General features: G+C 30.8%; 1 protein-coding gene across 11 annotated transcripts in view; it reads left to right on the top strand.

The window, feature by feature from the left end:
* Positions 1-20,538, top strand: part of LOC126924761 (uncharacterized) — an 87,725-nt gene that overhangs the window by 47,315 nt on the left and 19,872 nt on the right. The window lies entirely within an intron of this gene.

Raw genomic sequence — 20,538 nt, 5'->3', positions numbered from 1 at the left:
TATAATGATCTTTCGTTATTCCTGAGATATCTGTTTAGCTTTCCAAGGTATTTTATCTGATTGTTCACTTTGCCTCTGTATCGAACTATGTTAGCCGCGTTGATTATATTGGTTCGTTTTTTTGGAATGGTCTTTGTTTCGACGTTGATCTTTTAGCAATTATTTCACGCGAGTCTTGATTTTGTGTTTTATATCGAATTACGTTGGTCCAATTCAACGTTTCTTTTTTGTAATGATCTTTTATTTGGATTTTATGTTTCATTCGTAGTAATCTTTCATAAAATGTATTAAGTAATTACATATTGACTTTGGGTTTTGTATCAAATCATATTCATAGAAATGATTATATTAGTTCTCATTTTCCAATTTTTAGTTTAAATCTTATCTTTGCTTAGTAGCAGTCGTTTGTGAATTGCCTTTTTGTTTCTCGATTCGTTTTATGCAATCGTTGACTTTGGATTTGTATCAAAATGAGATTTTATCGATATTCTTTATATTTTTTATTTGTTTTACGCAGCTAGTTTATGCCGAGATCAATATTTTATTAATAGTCTGATATTGGGTCGCTGATGCTTTTGTTACTGCATAATAAAGTTAAAATTTTAAGTAGTATTGTGGGAGTAGGTTATCGTTCTTGGAAATATTGATCGCGGATAATATCATTAAACATTTTTAAAGTAGATATGGTAATAATGCTCGACTTTATGTTTTCTTTCCAATATAGGGAAATTGATTTTGACTAAATCAATTTTATATTAGTCGATGATGAATTTATGATATTGACAAATTCGTGAAAATTAATTGAAAATAATATTTCGATATTATCAAGATAGATTTACTCATACTAACACTCTATTTAATACTTTTTTGTACTTTTTAATATAATATACTTCTTTTAATACCTTTTTACTATTCTATTTACTGTTCTATTTTCTATTCTACTATTATATTTTCAACTATTCTACTATTTATATTCTAGTATTCTACTTTCTACTAACTATTCTCGTTTATGTTAGTAAATTGGTTTTTAATTACTTTATATTAATTGATATTAAATTTATGGCAACTAAAATATTAAACGGATATTATATCCAATTAAACATATTATCTTTGCAAATATTAATTTAAAATAATGTTATTCGATATCTTCAGAGTAAACTTCTCATTTTTATTTCTGATTTATTTCACAGTACCAAGAAATTGCTCTCGGACAGACACAAAGGAACGCTTAACGACATAATTTCGCCAAAAATGCGCTTTATCTCTTTCTTGCCTTGACTTCTTCAATTATCGTTCATCGTCTCTAATTTGATGTATTAAATACATCGCACAGACAACACTCCACTTGAAAATTTTCTGAACCACAGCTATTCACTTCTCTCACCCGTGAGTCACCGCACTTTTAAGATTCGAACTGTTCTCTCAGAGTATTTTGCGTTTCACAAGGGATCTTCAATGAATTTACTTAAATCTTTCACCCGACATCGAGTTACGCTTATTGTCACACTTTTTGAAACGACAATCGGAAGATTGCGTCTTTTTCGCACAACTGATTAGCATGCTATGTTTTTTGTCTGAGTTTCGCCTTCGAACCTTTGTTTGTATATAAATGTTTCAACAGAAATTTGTCTTTATTTATATACTCGTGAAAGTATTCGACACTTACCACAGAATTTTTTTAGGAATACATTATGTTCATTATGCAAACATTTTTTAAATTTTGTTAGCTGTATAATAAAATACGACTATCGTAATTATAATAGTAAAATTTGAAATCAATTCGAATATACGGAGTGAGACATCTAAGAATTTAAGCTTCTTTCGGAAATCATATATTTTTCAATACATTAAGCGATGCAGGTTGAGAAAAAGTATTAGTTTAATACATATTTTAACTTTTAGTCTCTAAAGCTTATCGTATGAAACACAAGAAAAACGAATACAAAAGTTGTGCTTTACGTTTTTCCTTGTCTTTCATACGATAAGTTTTACAAACTATAAGTTAAAATATCTATTTAACTAATAGCTTTTTGACATAAGTAGGATAGTAATTTTTTATATAGAATCTCGAGCTGCGTCGATTAATGTATTAAAAAATATATGATTTCATTTAAAAGAACGAAGTTGAACTCCGCATAATCTTTCTCCTTCGCTCGCCCACCTACAAAAAAACTGCATAACGTTAAAACATGTTGTTCCTTTTGAAGCCATTCAACTTTTATCCGGAACGTTTTCCAACATAATTAATAGCATCGAAAATATTTCAGCTTAAACTTACCCTCGTACGTACAAATTACACATACATTTCGTGAAAAATTAGAATACAGCATGAATAGTAGTTTTAACCATATAATTAATGATAAAGATTGTCTCATTATTCGTTACATATTGTGCTTATTAATGCAATGGATAATTGACTATCCAAATAATTTGATGCACTTTCCGAAATGTATATTTTCAATAAATATCTTGTAACAGTTGTAGCTTCTATACCATGTATGTATGCTATGTATACTATGTATATATGACATGCTCTGGTAAAAAGGAATTAAACGCGTGAAAATCATTTTTTGAGATAAACGCGTTTAAAATTATGCCTTGGAAAAAATATTTAAAAAACACGAAATGAATTTGTAAAATACCTTCACCTTTAAAAGAGACTCCATATCAAGAAATATTCCATTCGAAATCGTTTAATCTTACTTTGCGATGTTTTCTTCTATCTTTAGAAGACTTCTATCATTAAAAGATTAAAATACTTTCTTATGTCTTCGCCCATTAAAAAACTATAATCTGGTCTAAACTAAAGTCTCTTGTATAAAGGGTATATAAATTGTAAGTGTAACCCCCACAACGGGATTCTACACCTTTGGATCGATAGAGATTTGTAAAAGTCCGTTCAAAATTGACCTCGACTTTAAGATTCAAGGCAACTCAACCGTTCTCTTACAAAATGATGTTAGAGTTTCATTAATTTTATATTCATATAAAACTAATGTTATTTATAATATATTTACATCTCGGATAAAGTTTACTATTGAATTGAATAATTACACCATTAGATTAAACGTGCTTTCCATTGCCTAAAATTAACACGTAATTTTCTTAAAAAACGTGGTCAAAATATATTATAGAAATACAAATTCGGAACTGCTTCAGTGTTGACTTGAACAACGGTGATGGCCATGTAGAAGGTGACACGTAGGAACCGCAATTACGTAGATTGAAAAAGAAAGAAAGAAAGGAAGAAATGTGATATATAATGGTATATCAGGTGTACACACACGCGCGCGTACGCACACACGCACACAGTGTGTGTGTATATATATATATATGTCGGAGATGAAAGGACACCGATGCCTTCTCCCTTTGGAATTCTTCGGAAAACACTGAATATTTTATTCTCTATAATTTAACTCGATTATAATTGTCCGAGATTTGTGATAGTGAGCTTGGGCTTGAGGTGGTATCTGTCCGTGATAGTTGTTGCTGGCTGTAGATGTTCCTCCTAATTTAGTTGCGTAGAAGAAAAATCGGACTCCGGTCGCCGGGATTCGAACCCGGGTCCCGAACGTTCGTAACCTAAGGCGCTAACTACTGCTTTTTTTTTTTACTTTTATAGTGTTTATTGACCAGTATTTGTGCATTACATATGTGTATTTTCCATTATAAACGATGAATTCGTTGGTTGTGAGGTGGTTCAGGCAAAAGTACCGATACGTGACGGTATGACATAGCCATGCAATATTACATTTTTTTAGGTTTACACTTGTAACTTAAATTTAAGTCGCTGTAGAGCGGTGCTTATGTACGATATTGTTTTTTTTTCTTTCCATCTCTGTCCTGAAAACCTGGTCGTAAATACAGGACAGTTCGTTAGTCTATTTGGTTTCGGGCGCTAACTACTGCGCTGCCGTCGTCCGACACTAGTTAGTGTCGAGTGCCGCCACAGGCTCGAGGCGACAACCAGTCGCCGAATGTAGCCGCGGTCAAGGGATGAACGTTTTGTCTAACAAAGGTATGGAGTAATAGTATAGCTCTCCTTAAAAAAAAAATAGTTGTAGCGGCACTCGACAGTAAACATTCTAACGGTTTCTGTCTCGTGGCTCGCCACACGCAGACCCTATTCGTCGGTTAAGATAATTACCAGATGTCGATGCATCTCCACAGTACATGTTCAGCTAGCCTGAGGACCCATTACAAATCTTAAGATTTAGTTAACTAAAGTCCTTCAAACAGGCAAACAGTCTTTGTCCCAACTACGGGAAGATAGGGGAAATCTATTTTTCTCACGAACGACGCTTCCCGCTAGCAACTTTCCCTCAAGGGCGGCTAGCATCTTTCTCTAACCACCAACATGGAAATTGACCAATTAACAGCAACGTCAATTTCCCTCACTTTCCGAACGAAGGCTTTTCTTGAAGGCATATAGTTTTCCTCTGCAGCATCATCGTGACGGAAAGCCATTCTCTCGTGAGGTCACATTAGCGAATTACATAGCGTCTTTACGCTCGGTGGATATTCTACGTTTTAACAAAGAATTAGTTCAGTAATACTTGTACCGTAGACGAGTTATCTCGTTGACCGCGGTTTCTTTATTGAACCTAAGATCATTGTCATTTGCATCTCAAGTATCTAATTACCACGGTTATTTGTCAAATTCTGTAATAATCGTATTTGCGCTAGTAAATATTTTCTCTATTGTATAACAACAATGCCTAATCCAAATGAAGATTCGTTTCAAGCCCCTAGCCTTAATCATAATGTGAACCCGGCATATATATATGTAATCATATCGTAAATAAAGCGAGTCCAAAAACTAGTGAAACTCAGTGGAAAGAATTTGATCTTGAATTTCAAGGTTACGGTCAATTTTGCACGGATTTCTTTTTACAGATCTCCACAGATATAGAGGTGTGAAACTAATAGTAGTGATACTAGTTTCTACACTTACTTTTTATCCATACTCGATATAAAGATATTGACGCAAATGTTGTAAACATTTAAACATGCTGGGAACAAGGGAATTTATTTTTAATTTCTCAGCGATATGAATCTAAAAGGAACGCAAAGAATCGAAATTGATAATTCCGTTTAGAATGTATGTAACAGAATATATGCAACGTTGAATATCGTTAATTAAAACGACAATTAAATCGTAAATTAGATTATGCATCAAATGATTCATAAAGACGTCTTTTTATTTGATTATTCTACGTCTCTTTCAACGCATGACTCAATAACTTCTGATAACTCGTTGAACAAATTGATAGACGTGTTTCTTCCAGTGCAGACTTTCCACAAAAGCGCACAATGCAAATTACATGATAATTTCTCTGTTATTTTTCTACATTACCTCAAACTATCTTACTATAAAGAATTTTATTACAATTATATTACAATTCGAGAGAAATTTACAATTACATAAGAAATTAATGCTAAAACGTGGTACTTAAAATAATGTTTACTTACTTCTGTATTTTATGTCTTTAATTATCATTGATCCGTATTGTTTCCTTAATTACTTAATAATAATAACAATTTATTTATACTTAAAGCCTAGGGTCTATTACAAGGAGATAATTGCATTCTTAGTACTTTCTTACACTATACTATATTGTTATGTTATTGTGTTTTATTTACTTAAATTATATTACTTAATTTTTGTCTATCTATGCTATCTATGCTAGTGTACACAATTGCGTATATATACTTATATACATGTCGGAGATGGAGAGACACCGAAGCCTTCCCGTTGAAACCAGGGAAAAACTGCAATACTCTCTCGCGGCACCAGGTCTTTTATATTCGTGGAGACAAGTCTTCGTTCGGAGAGTGAGGGAAATTGCCGTTATTGTTAATTGGTCAGTCTTCGGAAGTGTCATTCGCGGAAAAGATTGTTTGCTTATTTTCGTTAATTAAAGCTTAAGGTTTATGACAGGTCATCAGGCTGGCTGAAGATATTTTGCGAATATGTCTCGACAACCGGCAATCGACCTACCCAAAGAATAGGGTCTGCGTATGACGGGCCACGAGACAGAGACCGTTAGTATGCTTACTGTCGAGTGACGTTACAACTATTTCTTTTTATGGAGGGCTATAGACTTTTTCCATAACTTTGTTAGACAAAACGTTCGTCCCTTGACCGCGGCTACGTTCGGTGACTGGTTGTCACCTCGAACCCAAACTCATTCTCATAGATTTCAGACAATTACAATCGGGCTGAAGGACGGTGATTGCTTAACTACGGCTATGGTAGAATCCAAATTACAATATTAGGGGCTTTTCCCCGGTTTCAACGGGAAGGCTCCGGTGTCTCTCCATCTCCGACATACATATAGTATTGTATCGTATTGTGTACATACCAACAATATGATATGCAAGGAGAAAATATTTCAGGAAGGAAAAGACTCCTTCCAGACACTAATCATTAACAATAGAGAGGAAGCGAAAAACACTTTCAATTATATGCAATGAATCATAAGAAAATTGAACTTATAGTTAGATAAATAATAAATCTTGATATATATATCAAGATTTATGATATATATACACCACTGTGCTGCATACACAAAGATAAATACATACTAAATATTAAGAAAAAGTTAAGAAATATAATATAACGTATTAAATAATAATATATATATAGAAATATCATTTCCGTATGTCAAGCTTTATTGTGCATCTAATTGTAAGTACAGTCTTGTGATCGTTATGGCTAATTGCACGTAATTGAAAATGTTTTTTGTTTTTTCTTTGTTCTTAATAATTAGTATCTAGGGAAATCATTTCTGTTTTGAACTTCTTTCTCCTTGCATATCACATTACTGGGGACACATTGATATAACATGTTTCAAGGTTTCTTTTCTTCCTATGTTATATAGCTAGCACGCCCTGTGCCATTTATTTTTATTCTTTCCCCCTTTCTCTCCTGATATACTAAATTCATGCCTTCCGGCTAGGCGTATTTGAGCAATTGTCCTATTGTAAACTATTCGTAGTATGTAATTTAGATATTCTTCTCTGTTTAATTCTGTTAGATTCTTTATATATTGATATATCGGACAATAGCTTAAGCTTAGTGCTTTATATCTCTGTCATCCAAAAATGCTGTAATTTCGATTGTGCTCCTTATACTGGCTACTTGGTGTGATACCTCCTCCTCTTCTTCCAGTTATAGCATTCCGGATTCTTATAGCTCTGTTAGTTTTTCCTCTGATATTGTGTACCAATTGTACGTTTTGTGATTATTTATATTTTTACCTAAGTTTTTTAGTTCTTCATCATTCTGGATTCAACATTTTAAACATACTAGCTGAAGTCTCCCATTTTTAATTACTTTTAATCTTACTTTATAAGCAACGTTTTCAATAAACTGCACACAATGTATTCTTGAATTTTTTGACTAAACTTGGTTAATATATTTTATGATCGAAAATGAAGAAAATAAAGTGAATTATAAATTCTTATTTAATTTTTATTTCGTCTATTCTATAGGTTCTAATATAGAATAATATAAATCAGACAAGAAGATATAACTCATTTCAATAAATCATTCGAGTCTTCATTAAAAAATGTAATAGCTTGGAAGACGGAGGAAATGATAACGAACTCGCTCTTGTTATAATACAAGATAAAAATAAGTCAACAATCTATGTAATTACATACAGTAAACTCTCGTATAACATGGTACTAACAAAACATAGTTTCGTATAACACGGTTAAGAAATTTTTGCAGTTAGCGTACGATATGATGGCAAACGTTACAGTCACCAGATAAAACAGTAGATAACTTTCAAAATGCAGCAATAAATGAAAATCCTCTGATAATTAAACTTTTATGTGTAGAGAAATTTATATATTTAATACTATATAAGTGCATGTTTATAATACGTAAAGAAATTTATTTTTGTATTTGTAATAAATTTTTGAACGATAGAATCTGTACATGGCATCACATTAGGAATTATATGTATATTTAAAAGATGAAAAATGAATTCAATTTTTTATAGAAAGAAATGCTTTCTGAAACTTTTGTATGCTAATATGTTCTTTATATAATAGTAATAAACTTTGGTTTTAAAGTGTCATATCATATAGTATTTCGATAAATCTTTAAACAATATTTTTTCTATTTACTCTATTTCTTCTCGTAAGCAGTTTTAATAAAGTTTCATTTGTAAATATATTAGAACACCGTATATATGCAGTTTCGATGTCTTAAATGAATTAAAGTAGTTTAAACTGGGTGCTGTAGCTTCACTGTGGCATATCGCGTACATTCTTCATTACTTCTCACAATGATGCTATTTCGTCACAATACGTGGTACATTCGCTGGCTTTGTCGCTTTATTTCTTAGAATTAGACCAAAGTAGGGCAAAGAAGAATACTCGAGAGATTTAATCCTGTTACGCTAGCACCGTGTTTAAAATAGTAGAGGATTCCTCGAGTGACCGCTCGAAAGCAAGTCTCAGCTCGGATTTAAATTTATATCGTGATCTATGATTCCAATTCTTCGATATCGTAGAAATTTGTGGAATAATGGAAAATTTTATTTTGAGAATTAAGTTTGTATCGCATTTCACAAAAGTAGGTTCTAAAGTAAAACACAATTGAAAACATATTAATATTCTTCATATATAAGGAAGAATTTACGCGAATTTGAATTAAAATATTATATGGAAATAATGTCCTCTCTTTTCATTTATAAACTATAATTATTATAGTATTATCTAGTATTATTTTCAAACTTTCCGATAAACAAATTTTTAACTGTTTTTACTGATATTTTATTCTAAATTAATTACAACTCATCACGTAATTTAAGCTTTTCAAACTTGTTGATTTGTAATTCTTTATATGTGTTCTTTATTATAGGTATTTATTTCACTATTAAATTTTTTTTTATAAATTACACATTTTCTTATATAAATTATAATTTATATCTTAAAACTATTCATAGATGATTTCTTTATTTAAATATCCTAATAACTTTAAAGCCATTAAAAATATAGATATTTATCTCAGCGTGCTCTGATTTTATGTCACTATATATTACTATAATTTGTCTAGTTTTTGTGTTGTGGTTGGAATTTAAAAAAAATTGACTTATCTGTGAGTTATTAAGAAGTTTATTTCTCCTTTCGCTGATAACTTTGATAAGAAAGAAAGATGTCTTTGAATCTGAACGTTCAATGAGAAACGTGAAGTGTTTTGCTCGTATACGTGTTGCACGTGACTAAAATACACTTCCTTGCTTGGTCGTGTCAAAAATAAGAATAGCACTCGCAGAGCATGATTCCGATGTTCTGCATTCGTCGAAAACAATAAATATACAAGTATAAAGATTTTCAACTAGAAATTAAAGATCTAAGAAACAAACAACCTACAAAATTTGGAAATAAAAAAGATTCTGAGGAAAAATGAAAAATAAAAAATTTAGGTACACAAACTTCTGATTAAAAATTAAAAACAATATGGAAATATGTAATTTTCCTCCAAGTTCATTACCGCTCAGAAAGAAATAGCATTCATTTCTCGTTTCCAGTAGGGAACCAGATGTGGACAAATTTGATTTAATATCGGAATAAAACATATTATCTTAAAATACTAAGGTGTCTCGACCAATTTATCATCTGCATTTTAAAAATAAGATATAATCAGGAATTGTAATTTTATTTTATGTCGAAATCAAAGAAATCATCTTCAAATAACTCTTTACTTCGCTTTAATTGCTCTTTTTAAATGTATTTGAATAACAAACAATAAATCTAGATTATTTAAAAATTTGTACTTCTGACGTAATTAACGTAAGTTGTATCAGAAATTATTCAGGGAAGTAGTTCGGAAAATATTTGTTTATCTAAAAAACTATACAAAATGTTATTCCATTTGATAGATAGAAATAATTCAAAGGAAGATCATCTTGTTCAAACAAATTAATGTACAATTATTCCGTAATATCATTTAACCAAATAAGATGATCATCTTACCCCATTTATAGTATAGTTCGAGGGAGACTTTGGCAAACTATCCAATGTATTATTCTAAATTTCATATATTGAATTTTACATTTTTAATATTTTTTTTTTTTTACAAAAAATTGCAAGTATACACTTTTTGATACCAAAAATGCAAGAAATCTTGATGACAAGTAAATAATTATTCTCTAAATTGTTCATTCTGGATATTTTATCACAGTTTTACAGTTTAAAAGGATTAGGCTTTGTCTCCTCAATATATATTAATAACTTTTCAAATATTTCATTTAACCCTGCCACGATTCTCGAATTTTCATATTTCAATCCCGCTTTAATTTCAACAAACAAAAAGTACTTGTAATGTGTTAGGAAGATATTGAATATAATGTAGAAGGAGAAAATTATACATAGCGATAAGATTTTTTTCATATTTCGTTCAAACTGTTAAGGTATTTTTTACTGTTAGAAAAATATAATGGGATTGTAAATTGTAAGTGAAGGAAAGAATGTAGCAGGATTAAATAACATGTACGTGTATAACACCAAAAGTCTCGTGAAACACCGAAATCACCAAAGTTCATTGACATCAACGTACCAAGCCGTCTGTACGATTTTTATTCGCATTCTTCGTTTCTTCTTGTGCTTCATCATCTTCCTCTTCCTAAAGCGGCCCTCTTTATCTTAATTCCTCAACCATGCAGACACTAACGTAACGGCACACAATTGTATGAGCCAGAACCCGATTTATAGGTATATCCGAGTTTTGATCATCGGTTTAATTGTAAAAACAGTTGTCTATTCTGCGATAAACGGTTTACGTAATTATTTGATACTCACAGACACGATCCGCAAGGGCTCTGTATCCTTAGCAGTTTATTTACATGAGAACTAGAGACTTATCTTTCCAATGGCAGAGTAAGATGGCCGGATAAGAAGCAGGCAGGAGAAAGGAAGCGAAGGTTCCAGGGTGAAAGCTAGATAAATTCCTTGGTTACTCTTGTCTACTATTATTTAGTCTTTTTATTCGAAGGATTCCACTGGCGAAAAGTCGTTGGGAATTACTGGTGAAACTTCGTTCGTGGTTTCAATTTGGATCTGAGCCGGAAGTCGAGGAATATTGTGCTCGAAAACACGTTTGCTTCAAGGAGATTATAGTATTGAGAGAATTATTTGAAGTAAGAGTAAAACAATTATGGATAATTAAAGAAAGTTGAAATTATCGATAGTTAAATAATAAACTATAGTAGAGACGAAAATGAACGGTTTGATTATATTTTTAAAGAAATTGCAAGATTGAAAGGATTCTTTAGAGTAAAACTATTAAGGTGATTTTAATAAAAGATTTGTAGGTAATTAATAAGATTTTAATCAATTATCGATGATAAAATACTGTAATCAGATATCAGTGAAATTGTAAGATTAAGAGAATTGTTTAGAACAAGAGTATTAAGGTGATTTTAATGAAAAATTTTGTAGGTAATTAACAAAATTTGTTGTTAATGCTATTACAATCATAAGTAAGTAATTACCAATAATGCGATTTTACTAAAAGCTTACAAGAATGAAACTCAAAGTGATAACAATTTTATAAAAGTAATAGACAATTGTAGAAAATAAAAAGAAAATTTACCACTGATTAATTAACTGAACTACGGATATTTATACATTTATGAGAAAATTAAATATGTAAAAATGCACATAATATACACGAGTGTACAACTTGTCTAAAATAGAATACTCGTTATAATATTTAGAGAATGAAACAAAAATGTATTTGATTTCTATTCTTTTATTTATATGTATTCGTATAAATTTGAATTGGCATACACACACGCAGTCTATTAATTACCAACAGATAGCCGTTCACTTTTACCTTATATGTATACATATTGAAAAAGCCGGATTACTTGTAAAATAACCTAATAGTGAAGTAGATATTAAAATACCGGATTTCCTATGTCACTCTTATGTTCTATTACTGTTTCTCCTTTTCATCCAAAGAATTTCATGATTAGAAGTCACGAAGAATCCTCAAGACCCTCTTGTATAATTTTCTTAATACTATTTGTGAAATTTTACAAATCTCAAATTACGAAGTATTAGTATCAACAAATTCCCTTGCACATTGTGGCAATAATAATGAGTTTAATAATAATAACTTAATAATAAATTTAATAATCAAACAAATAAATTTTTACAAGTAAATCTTATAATTATTAATCTTAAAATTTTAAAATTGATAAAAATCATTACTGCTAGTTATTTGAATATTATTACTATGTATTAATTTACATTGATAGCAATGCAATAATACAATATAATAATAGAGCATTGAAGAAAGGAAATACCTAATGCTTATAAAGCATAGATATACCACTCTGTACTATAATAATAATAATTAATTATAATTATAATAATATAAAGATAAAATAATGTTACTTCTTATTAACATCATAGTAAACGTCTTAACTAACACGTAAGAATCTAATTTTTATTTTTCTTCTACTTAAAATTTCGTGAAAAAATGTCTCAGCACTATGTAATAAAAGTTCTTAATAGAATAAATCTTTCTCGGTCTAAGATAAACGATATGAATGTATTTCGAAAATTACACTGATGATAACAAACGACTTGATGATGTTTAAAGGGGTAAATGAAACGAAAATGCAAAATTGAGGCTAACGTCTGAACGTACTTGCTGTGAATCACGAGCCAATTAAGAATGATTCACCATCGTCGGTGGAACGTCAATTTCTTACTTAATATGCGCAAGTTACGAGGTGAATAATAACTCACAGTTTGACGATAGCGGAGTTACATTGAATGAAAATTTTCTCCTATACGGAAAATTGTCGCCTGCAGAATGGAATTTTGTATCGTACACAATTTTAGAAAACTTGCTACACGAGGAAACTAATATACGCTTGTTACGTTTATTTGCTATCGTTCGCAGCAAACGAGTTTATAACTCGATGAAAGTCAGTGGTTTAGTACATATTAAAGTTTTTCCGTCTCACGATAAAATAGTGCGTGAAACGAATAAATGATTTTAATGAACAACGGGACGTTTATTAATTTATTAAATATATAATTGATCGATCGAATTATAATTAATCAAGCCAAAGAAGGATCGATTAATTCTTTCTACGCTTCTTTCTATATCTATTTTTATAATTTGACCTTCATGTTTATTTTCTCTTTTCAATTTTCTTCTTACTCTATTTTAAATTTGTTAGAATGTAAAATTACTGAAATTCTCTCTCTATATCTATTTATCTATCTACTTATCTATCTAGATAATTATTCGTAAAACTGTATATGTGTAATAATGGCTATAAGTAAACTCATAACATGATAAGTAACGTGAAGATGATAAATCATAACGTAACATGATGTGATGTGTGTGTGTATGCAATACAATAGTACATTGGTAAATATGAGTAAATAGAGAATTGAACTGTTGAGATTTCAACAATTGAAATTATTTTAATACATATATTTTAATCTTTAAATTAATATCATATGATATTGAATATAGGATTTTAAATTAATACTTTAATTCAAGCATACTGTAAAAAAGATTGCGAGGCGTAATCAAATATTTTTTTGAAGAATGCAGGAAAAAAAATAAAGTTCACAATTTATTATATTACCATTTATAATTTCTTGCCGTATAAGTAATCTAACACTGCATTAAATTATTCCACTTTCTCAACTATTCTGTTTATGACTGACTCTAGATACTCGATTTAAATGGCCATGTTTTATGTAAAAATCAGTTGATAAAAATCGTTACACTACTCGACTCTCAGCGTTCACATCAGAAATTGTAACAGTCTGTGAAAATCAGGAAAACCAGAATCGTAGCCATAAACCATAAGAGAAACCCTCGACTATAAAATTATTTTCACCAACCGACTCTCTGATTTACGTTTCTTACGTAGATATTATTTGTATCACCTAACGCAAAATTCTACCTTGAACCGTAACTTATCAATGGTTTCGAAGCAATTTATATAATCTCATCTAATCAGTTTCTTATGGACTTCTCTATTAACGACCAGCTGTACTTTAACAATCTTTAGTGCCATCTTCAAACACATCTACAATTAACTCATTATAATTTAACGTGATTCTAAGATCGTGCTTGAAACAACGTTACGCGTGGTTACCCGTGTTACCAGCGTACTCATTGTTCTTGAACTTCTCGAATGTTGGAGAAAACTAAGTGAAAGTGGCAAAATTCCTCCACAATACTTATTCTCTGCCGATCTGCTCTCATTGTTATTTCTTTTAAAGGTCTGTCAGATTTACAACATTTTTTCTATTTTCAACACCTTGTAAAATAACTATTTTTCAATTATTGCTATGATTTTTAGTTGTTTGTTTTTGTAATTATTCAACTGAAGCGAGCTGTGAGTGAATATTCCATATCCATTTTAAGAACAACGTAAAATAAATATTTTTTAATCATAATCAATACTACTTTTTAATTACGTTGATCTTTAATTACGTTTAATACGTATGATCTTTAACGATTTTTTCTCATTATCATTCAATTTATTTCTTGAATTTACATGGCGTTTAGTTTTCTCTCTCACTTTTTTTATTTTCTTTTTAATTTTAATTCTATTATTAATATTAATAATTAATTATTAATTAAAAATAATTAATATTAATATTTGCTCAACTCCTTTTCTATGAGTTTGATAGAATTCTGTGCTGTTTTCTCAATATTTTATTGTTATTGAACATTTGACGTACTATGTACAATGTATGTATTAGGTCATTCCATAAGTTCGTTCCGTTTTTCGAGCGGTTATATATGTTAAGATTGTTTACATACCTTTTAGTTAGTTAGTCCATGAAAAAATGTAATCCCCCTCTCGTTGTACAACTTCTTCCCATTTTTCAAGTGCATTGGTCCCTTATCGCCGTATGTTTATAAATCGACACATGAAATGTATACACAAAAGTCGGCACGAACTTATGGGATGACCTAATATTTCAAATTCGCTTCCATTTTGATGCATTTGATGCAAATTCATCAATCTCATAGTATTAACATATTTAGCACATGATCAAAATCCATTGCCCGATTAAGTATGTGTCTTCTATCGATCACGATTTACTATGATTCAAATTTTGTGAAGTATTTAAGAGAACAATTTTAATCTTCTTTTACTAATATCTAGGAAATACAAATTTCCTCGGTTTCGCACGATGCCTTAGATACCATATTCAGAAAGTTGTAAAATAGATTTTTACAAACTTTTTAATTCCCTGAAATATTTCGATATTTAGAACATTAAAAAATCTCTGTTTCTCGATTAAATACTTATTTTTCTATTTATTAACTTTGCGGGTAATTATTTACATCAAGGCATACCTCATCGATTTTGATGACTTTGAAATATGTTATGAAGATCATTCCGTGCAACTTTTCCCTATACATGTTACCGCTGCTTAGCCTTAATTTCCGACATACTCAACAAATACTTCAATTAAGTTTAATTTTTATTACACTTCATTCTAGCATATAAGTGCTAGTAAGCTAAAGTAAGACCCCATTTTTGTATAACCTCAGCGTAAACCTGACTCTAATATAAAAAATTAATCATCCTTAGTATAAATGGGAAAGATAATGGATTTTAGGTTGGATTAGATTAATATACGGTCGCCATGAGGCCATTCTAGCATAACTCAATTTTTATTTCATTCAATTTTGTAAATGTATCGTAAATCCGATTACTACCATTTACTTTTACGTATCATATATATACTATCAAACATACTTCTGTGTGTAACTCACGAATTAAGACCGTGTGTCATTATCATCAGATTGCGTGTTAGAACATACATATATACATCTTTTGATCACTTGAAAATCAAAATGAAGTGTAACATTCTGCATATCAATGATCGAAAATTATTTCATGTCAGCATTGCTGGTCGCCTAATGACGACCGAGTACTAATTTAGCTGAACTCATAACCCATTACTTTTTCTTTTTTATTTATATAATATTAAGAATGGCTATCTCTCTCATCAATAAGTTTAGGTTGGACTATATGTAAATATAAAAATGCGGACGACTTCAGAATAAACTATAATCGTACCTAATCTAAATTCTATTGAAGATTTTTACGAATATCATTACGAATAATGCGGTAACATGTATAGAAAAAAGTGTTCAGAATGATGATCTGAACGTATTTCAAGATTATGAAAATCAATGAGGCGTGCCCTAAAATAAATAATTATCACTCTGCGTAGGAAACCTCAAATGGGCTCAAATGAAATTTCACTCGTGATTTTCTTCAAAGCGAATTTTTATTCTTCCCGAAAAACCATTGAAACGATTATATAATATACGAAAAACTTAAATTAATATTCTAGAATGTTGTCAGATATATATATATATATAAGATATATATATATATAAGAACTTAGAATAGTAAGAAAAAGATAGACATGAGTATCGATGACATAGTCCGTCTGTAAAAGAAACGGAGATAGCCTTGTCTGCAAAAGACTAATATTTGTAGAATGCAAATTCCTTTGATTTTGTACAATATCGCAGATACCTTATTTAAAATATTGTGGTACACGCATAAGCAAATTCTTACAACCTGATAAGAAATACTGTGATTCTAAGTTCGTGGTACAAGCGAAGTCTGAAAAATTCTGTGGTTCAGAATAAGAAGAAGATCAAGAATAAAAAATTGAATTTGAAAACTTGTATGTGTGTTTGACTCATACCTGATTGAAATAGCACGGATAGTTGGCAGAAAGTTAATCTAGATATATTCAAAAATGCATAATAAAACTGCTTCAATTGAAGCCTTGTTTTTGAGAAAATTCAATTTGAAAACGTCGAATATGTGCGTGCCAGGTTAGTTCATAAAGGATAACAATTTTTCCTAATGGAAGCTTTAAACATAAAAATTTTATTCTATATACTATCACCGACTGCGTTATCGATTTATTTTTGCATGTAGGATAACCTTCATATTATATAGGATAGTAGAGATTACGGTATGGTATATCTATTAAAAAGGCTCGTCACACGTATGCTTCAATATCCGTATCTCAATCTATATATGTTCAGTACATGGTTATCCGTGTATTATTTCATGCGTATCTAAATACACGTGTATTAATAAATCCATATTTTGATTCGTGTGATTTTTCCCCATATTATTCCAGTAAATATATCGAAATATTCTTTTATTAATTTCGCAATCTCCTAGATTTCTCGGATATCCATATATTTAGAGACACGCGAAATAAAATACGAATATGTTGATATACATGTATTTAACATTTTAAATGTAAAATTTAAATACACGTGTATACATGTATTAAATATATATATAAACATACGTAAAATAGGGATCTCTACTTTCCAACAATTATGTAATTGGAAATTAGGTAAATTCACATATACTTGACGCGTTTTCAAACTTGACTTTTTCGAAGATGAAGCCACCAATGATATTGGCCCACCAATAGAATATTCCTAACTCCACTTGTGCCACGATGAAGTTGTGCTCACCTATTTCCATATTTAGAACACTGAAAAATCTGTATCGTGCCGTTAATTTAGTGTTTGATTTTTCTGCATAATATTTAAATTCCTCTGGTTCTGCAGAATATCGCGAATACCATTTTTAGAACATCGTGCAATCCGCAAATTCCTGCACTCTCATAAAATATCTCCATACCCAGATCATCGCAACAACCCTGGTTCCTTCTCTATTAAGTATTTAACTTTTTTGCCGTCATTAATACGGACGCGATATAAATTCCTCCGGATCCGTAAGATGTTCCGGATGGCATTTTCAAGTGCCTGGCAAGTTGCGATAGCGATGACCTTTCGTTGGCCCGGAACGTGGCGGGTTAATTGCTTGTTGCACGCAGTGGTACGTTTCGTGACGGTGTCTAATGGAACGGCGCAGCGCGGCGTTTAAATCTCGATCATGTCGTAATGATGAGCTCGGGAAGCTCGAGAGGAACGTCCATGAACCTGGAGAGAAAGTACAACCAATCGAAATTGCCAGGTCTTTCAGCGCGAATTCGAGCAATACCGCTTTCCCCGGCTATGTTTGTTTGCTTTGCTTAAAGAGAGCGAAACTGTGAGGAAACGAACGCGGCTGCCAGGGCTAAATTGAGTGGGATCAAAATGAGTGAACCCTATGGAATACACGAAAGCAATAATTCCCGGCCGGATAATGCTAAGCCAGACAATATCGTACGGCTGCTCTCAGTTTTTGGATCGGTTTCAAACGTTGAACTGTTTGGTTAGTGAAAACTTCCATATCTTTCATGTAGTTCATTGTTCTTCTTCCTTGTTTTTTTTTTTTTTTTTTTTTTTTTTTTGATAGAGAGAGAAAGAGGTAGGAAACAGTCAGCATAGGTATGATATTGTGATTCGTAAAAAAATAAAAATGTAATCAGTCACGAAGGTTTATAAATATACGGGGGTATTCTAAAATTGTGATACGCTGGTCGGGTGCTAATTTTACATGCAAACACAAATCGAAAAAAATAGAAAAATATTTTTTTACTTAAGACTTCGTTTTGCTTTGAAAAAAGATAGTTTGAGAATCCGTCATCAACCGTATCCGTGTATTAACTTTCTACGATATCGATCCGTTTTATCACTTTCTTTCATTCTGTACTTAATTTGAATTGTTTCAAAAATATTAAAAAAATATTATATATAAGATTGGTACTGTTTAAAAATCATTTTCGTAACTTAACGAGTGCTCGAAATGTTAACCATGTTGTTGTATATACAACTTTGCTCTTTGAAGTAAATTATTCTACACTTTTTGTAATGAATTATACTTCTTCAAAGCTATTATTATGCTTGGAGACATTAAAAAAGTAAATAATAGTAATAGTGCAGATTGACGTCATGGAAATAAAAGTACTAGGAAAAAAGTAATAGAAAGAAAATCGCAACATTATCCATGTTTAATAATAGTAAAACTAATGTACGCTTACCTGGCAGATTTTCAAACCTATCTTTTTCGACAACGAATCCTTAAATGAAAAAATGTACACCTTGTATGTTCAGTTATCGAAGATTGTGTATCTAACTTATCAAAGGAATTATAGACGCGTTTTGCGTAGGTCACTTACAAGATCTTAATATAATACTAAACCATCTTTATGATTTCATACAGATGTAACAGGTGTATATAACTTTCGTAACGTTGTATTTTATATTTTAGTACTTCTTCTTTAATTTAAGATCATAGTGAATAAATCGTGTTACATTTTAATAATACATATGTGTCTTAATGTGCCAAAAAAGCTCGTTTTCTGACATTTTTGCTACAATATTTTATATTTAAGAAGTGTATCCAGACTTATGTGATAGACTATATTTATGTATAAGGTGCATCACACAAATGAAACAACTCATACGCCTTTCCTGATTGAGATTAGAATAAATATTAAAAGAAAATGATGAATACTGCTTACACTTGCAGTATTTATTTTTTATGTATATCCAAATGTATATTTGTTAGTAAAACACCTTATTTAGTACAGAGTTGTATTAAAAATATGTGGTAAATTGATCAAATTTCTGTAAATTTCGACCATATTAGCTACACTCCTCGTCAAAAAGATAACCCAGGTGTGCTATATCTAATTTCTAAATGACGCGTGTAAAGTTTTTCGTCTGTAACGTATAATATCAAAACATTATGAGCTCAGAATATGTGGTTCGTCGAAAATGATTAAAAATATTATGAGGTTTAGTGTCTAACAAAAAAAATTGCTTTATTTTAAAAACAAAATGATGACACATGTACAACAAGAAAATAATAGTCAACATAAATTTAACTAACAATAACTACTTATCAAACATATATACTTATTTAATAATGGGTACATCCCCCTTTACTTCTGTTATACGATTTGTGGCGGGGGTACTTCTGTTATACGATTTGGTATCGATTTATATAGTTTCTGGATATGATTTTGACTTAACGTAACCCATTCGCGTATACGCCGTGAACAAGTTCTGCCCAGCAATTTTCAATAATATTAAGGTTTAGGAAGCGTGCAGGCCACGGCAAAATAGATATATTATTTTCATTAAAATATGATTGTACCAATCTTGATGCATTGTCTTGTTGAAAGATATAATCAGGTTCAGAAATGCGTTCTGCATGATTATTTATTTGTTCTTTGATTAAATTTATGTATCGGACACTATTCATCGATGAACTTGATACTTGTTTTGCCGAAATAACCGATGCCGGCCTAAACCATCACGCTGCCTCCTCCCATTTGTCGTTGAATTGCTGGCATTGTCTCTTTTCTTATATTATGAAAATAATATTGGAACCCATCAAGACCATTCAAGTTGAATCTTTTTCATCTGAAAATAGTACCCTTCTCCATTTCTTTTTCTAATACATTCTTTCTTTTGCAAAGCGTAAACGTTCTACTTTGTGTTTCGTTGTTAACGAAGGTTTCTTTTTCAATTTTAACCTCTTGATATTTTTGCAGGATAGTAGAACTCGACGAACACTT

Source organism: Bombus affinis, chromosome 15 (genome assembly GCF_024516045.1).
Source record: "Bombus affinis isolate iyBomAffi1 chromosome 15, iyBomAffi1.2, whole genome shotgun sequence".
Taxonomy (NCBI): Eukaryota; Metazoa; Arthropoda; class Insecta; order Hymenoptera; family Apidae; genus Bombus; species Bombus affinis.
Note: the sequence above shows the minus strand (reverse complement) of the source record. Positions and strands in the feature narration are given on the sequence as shown.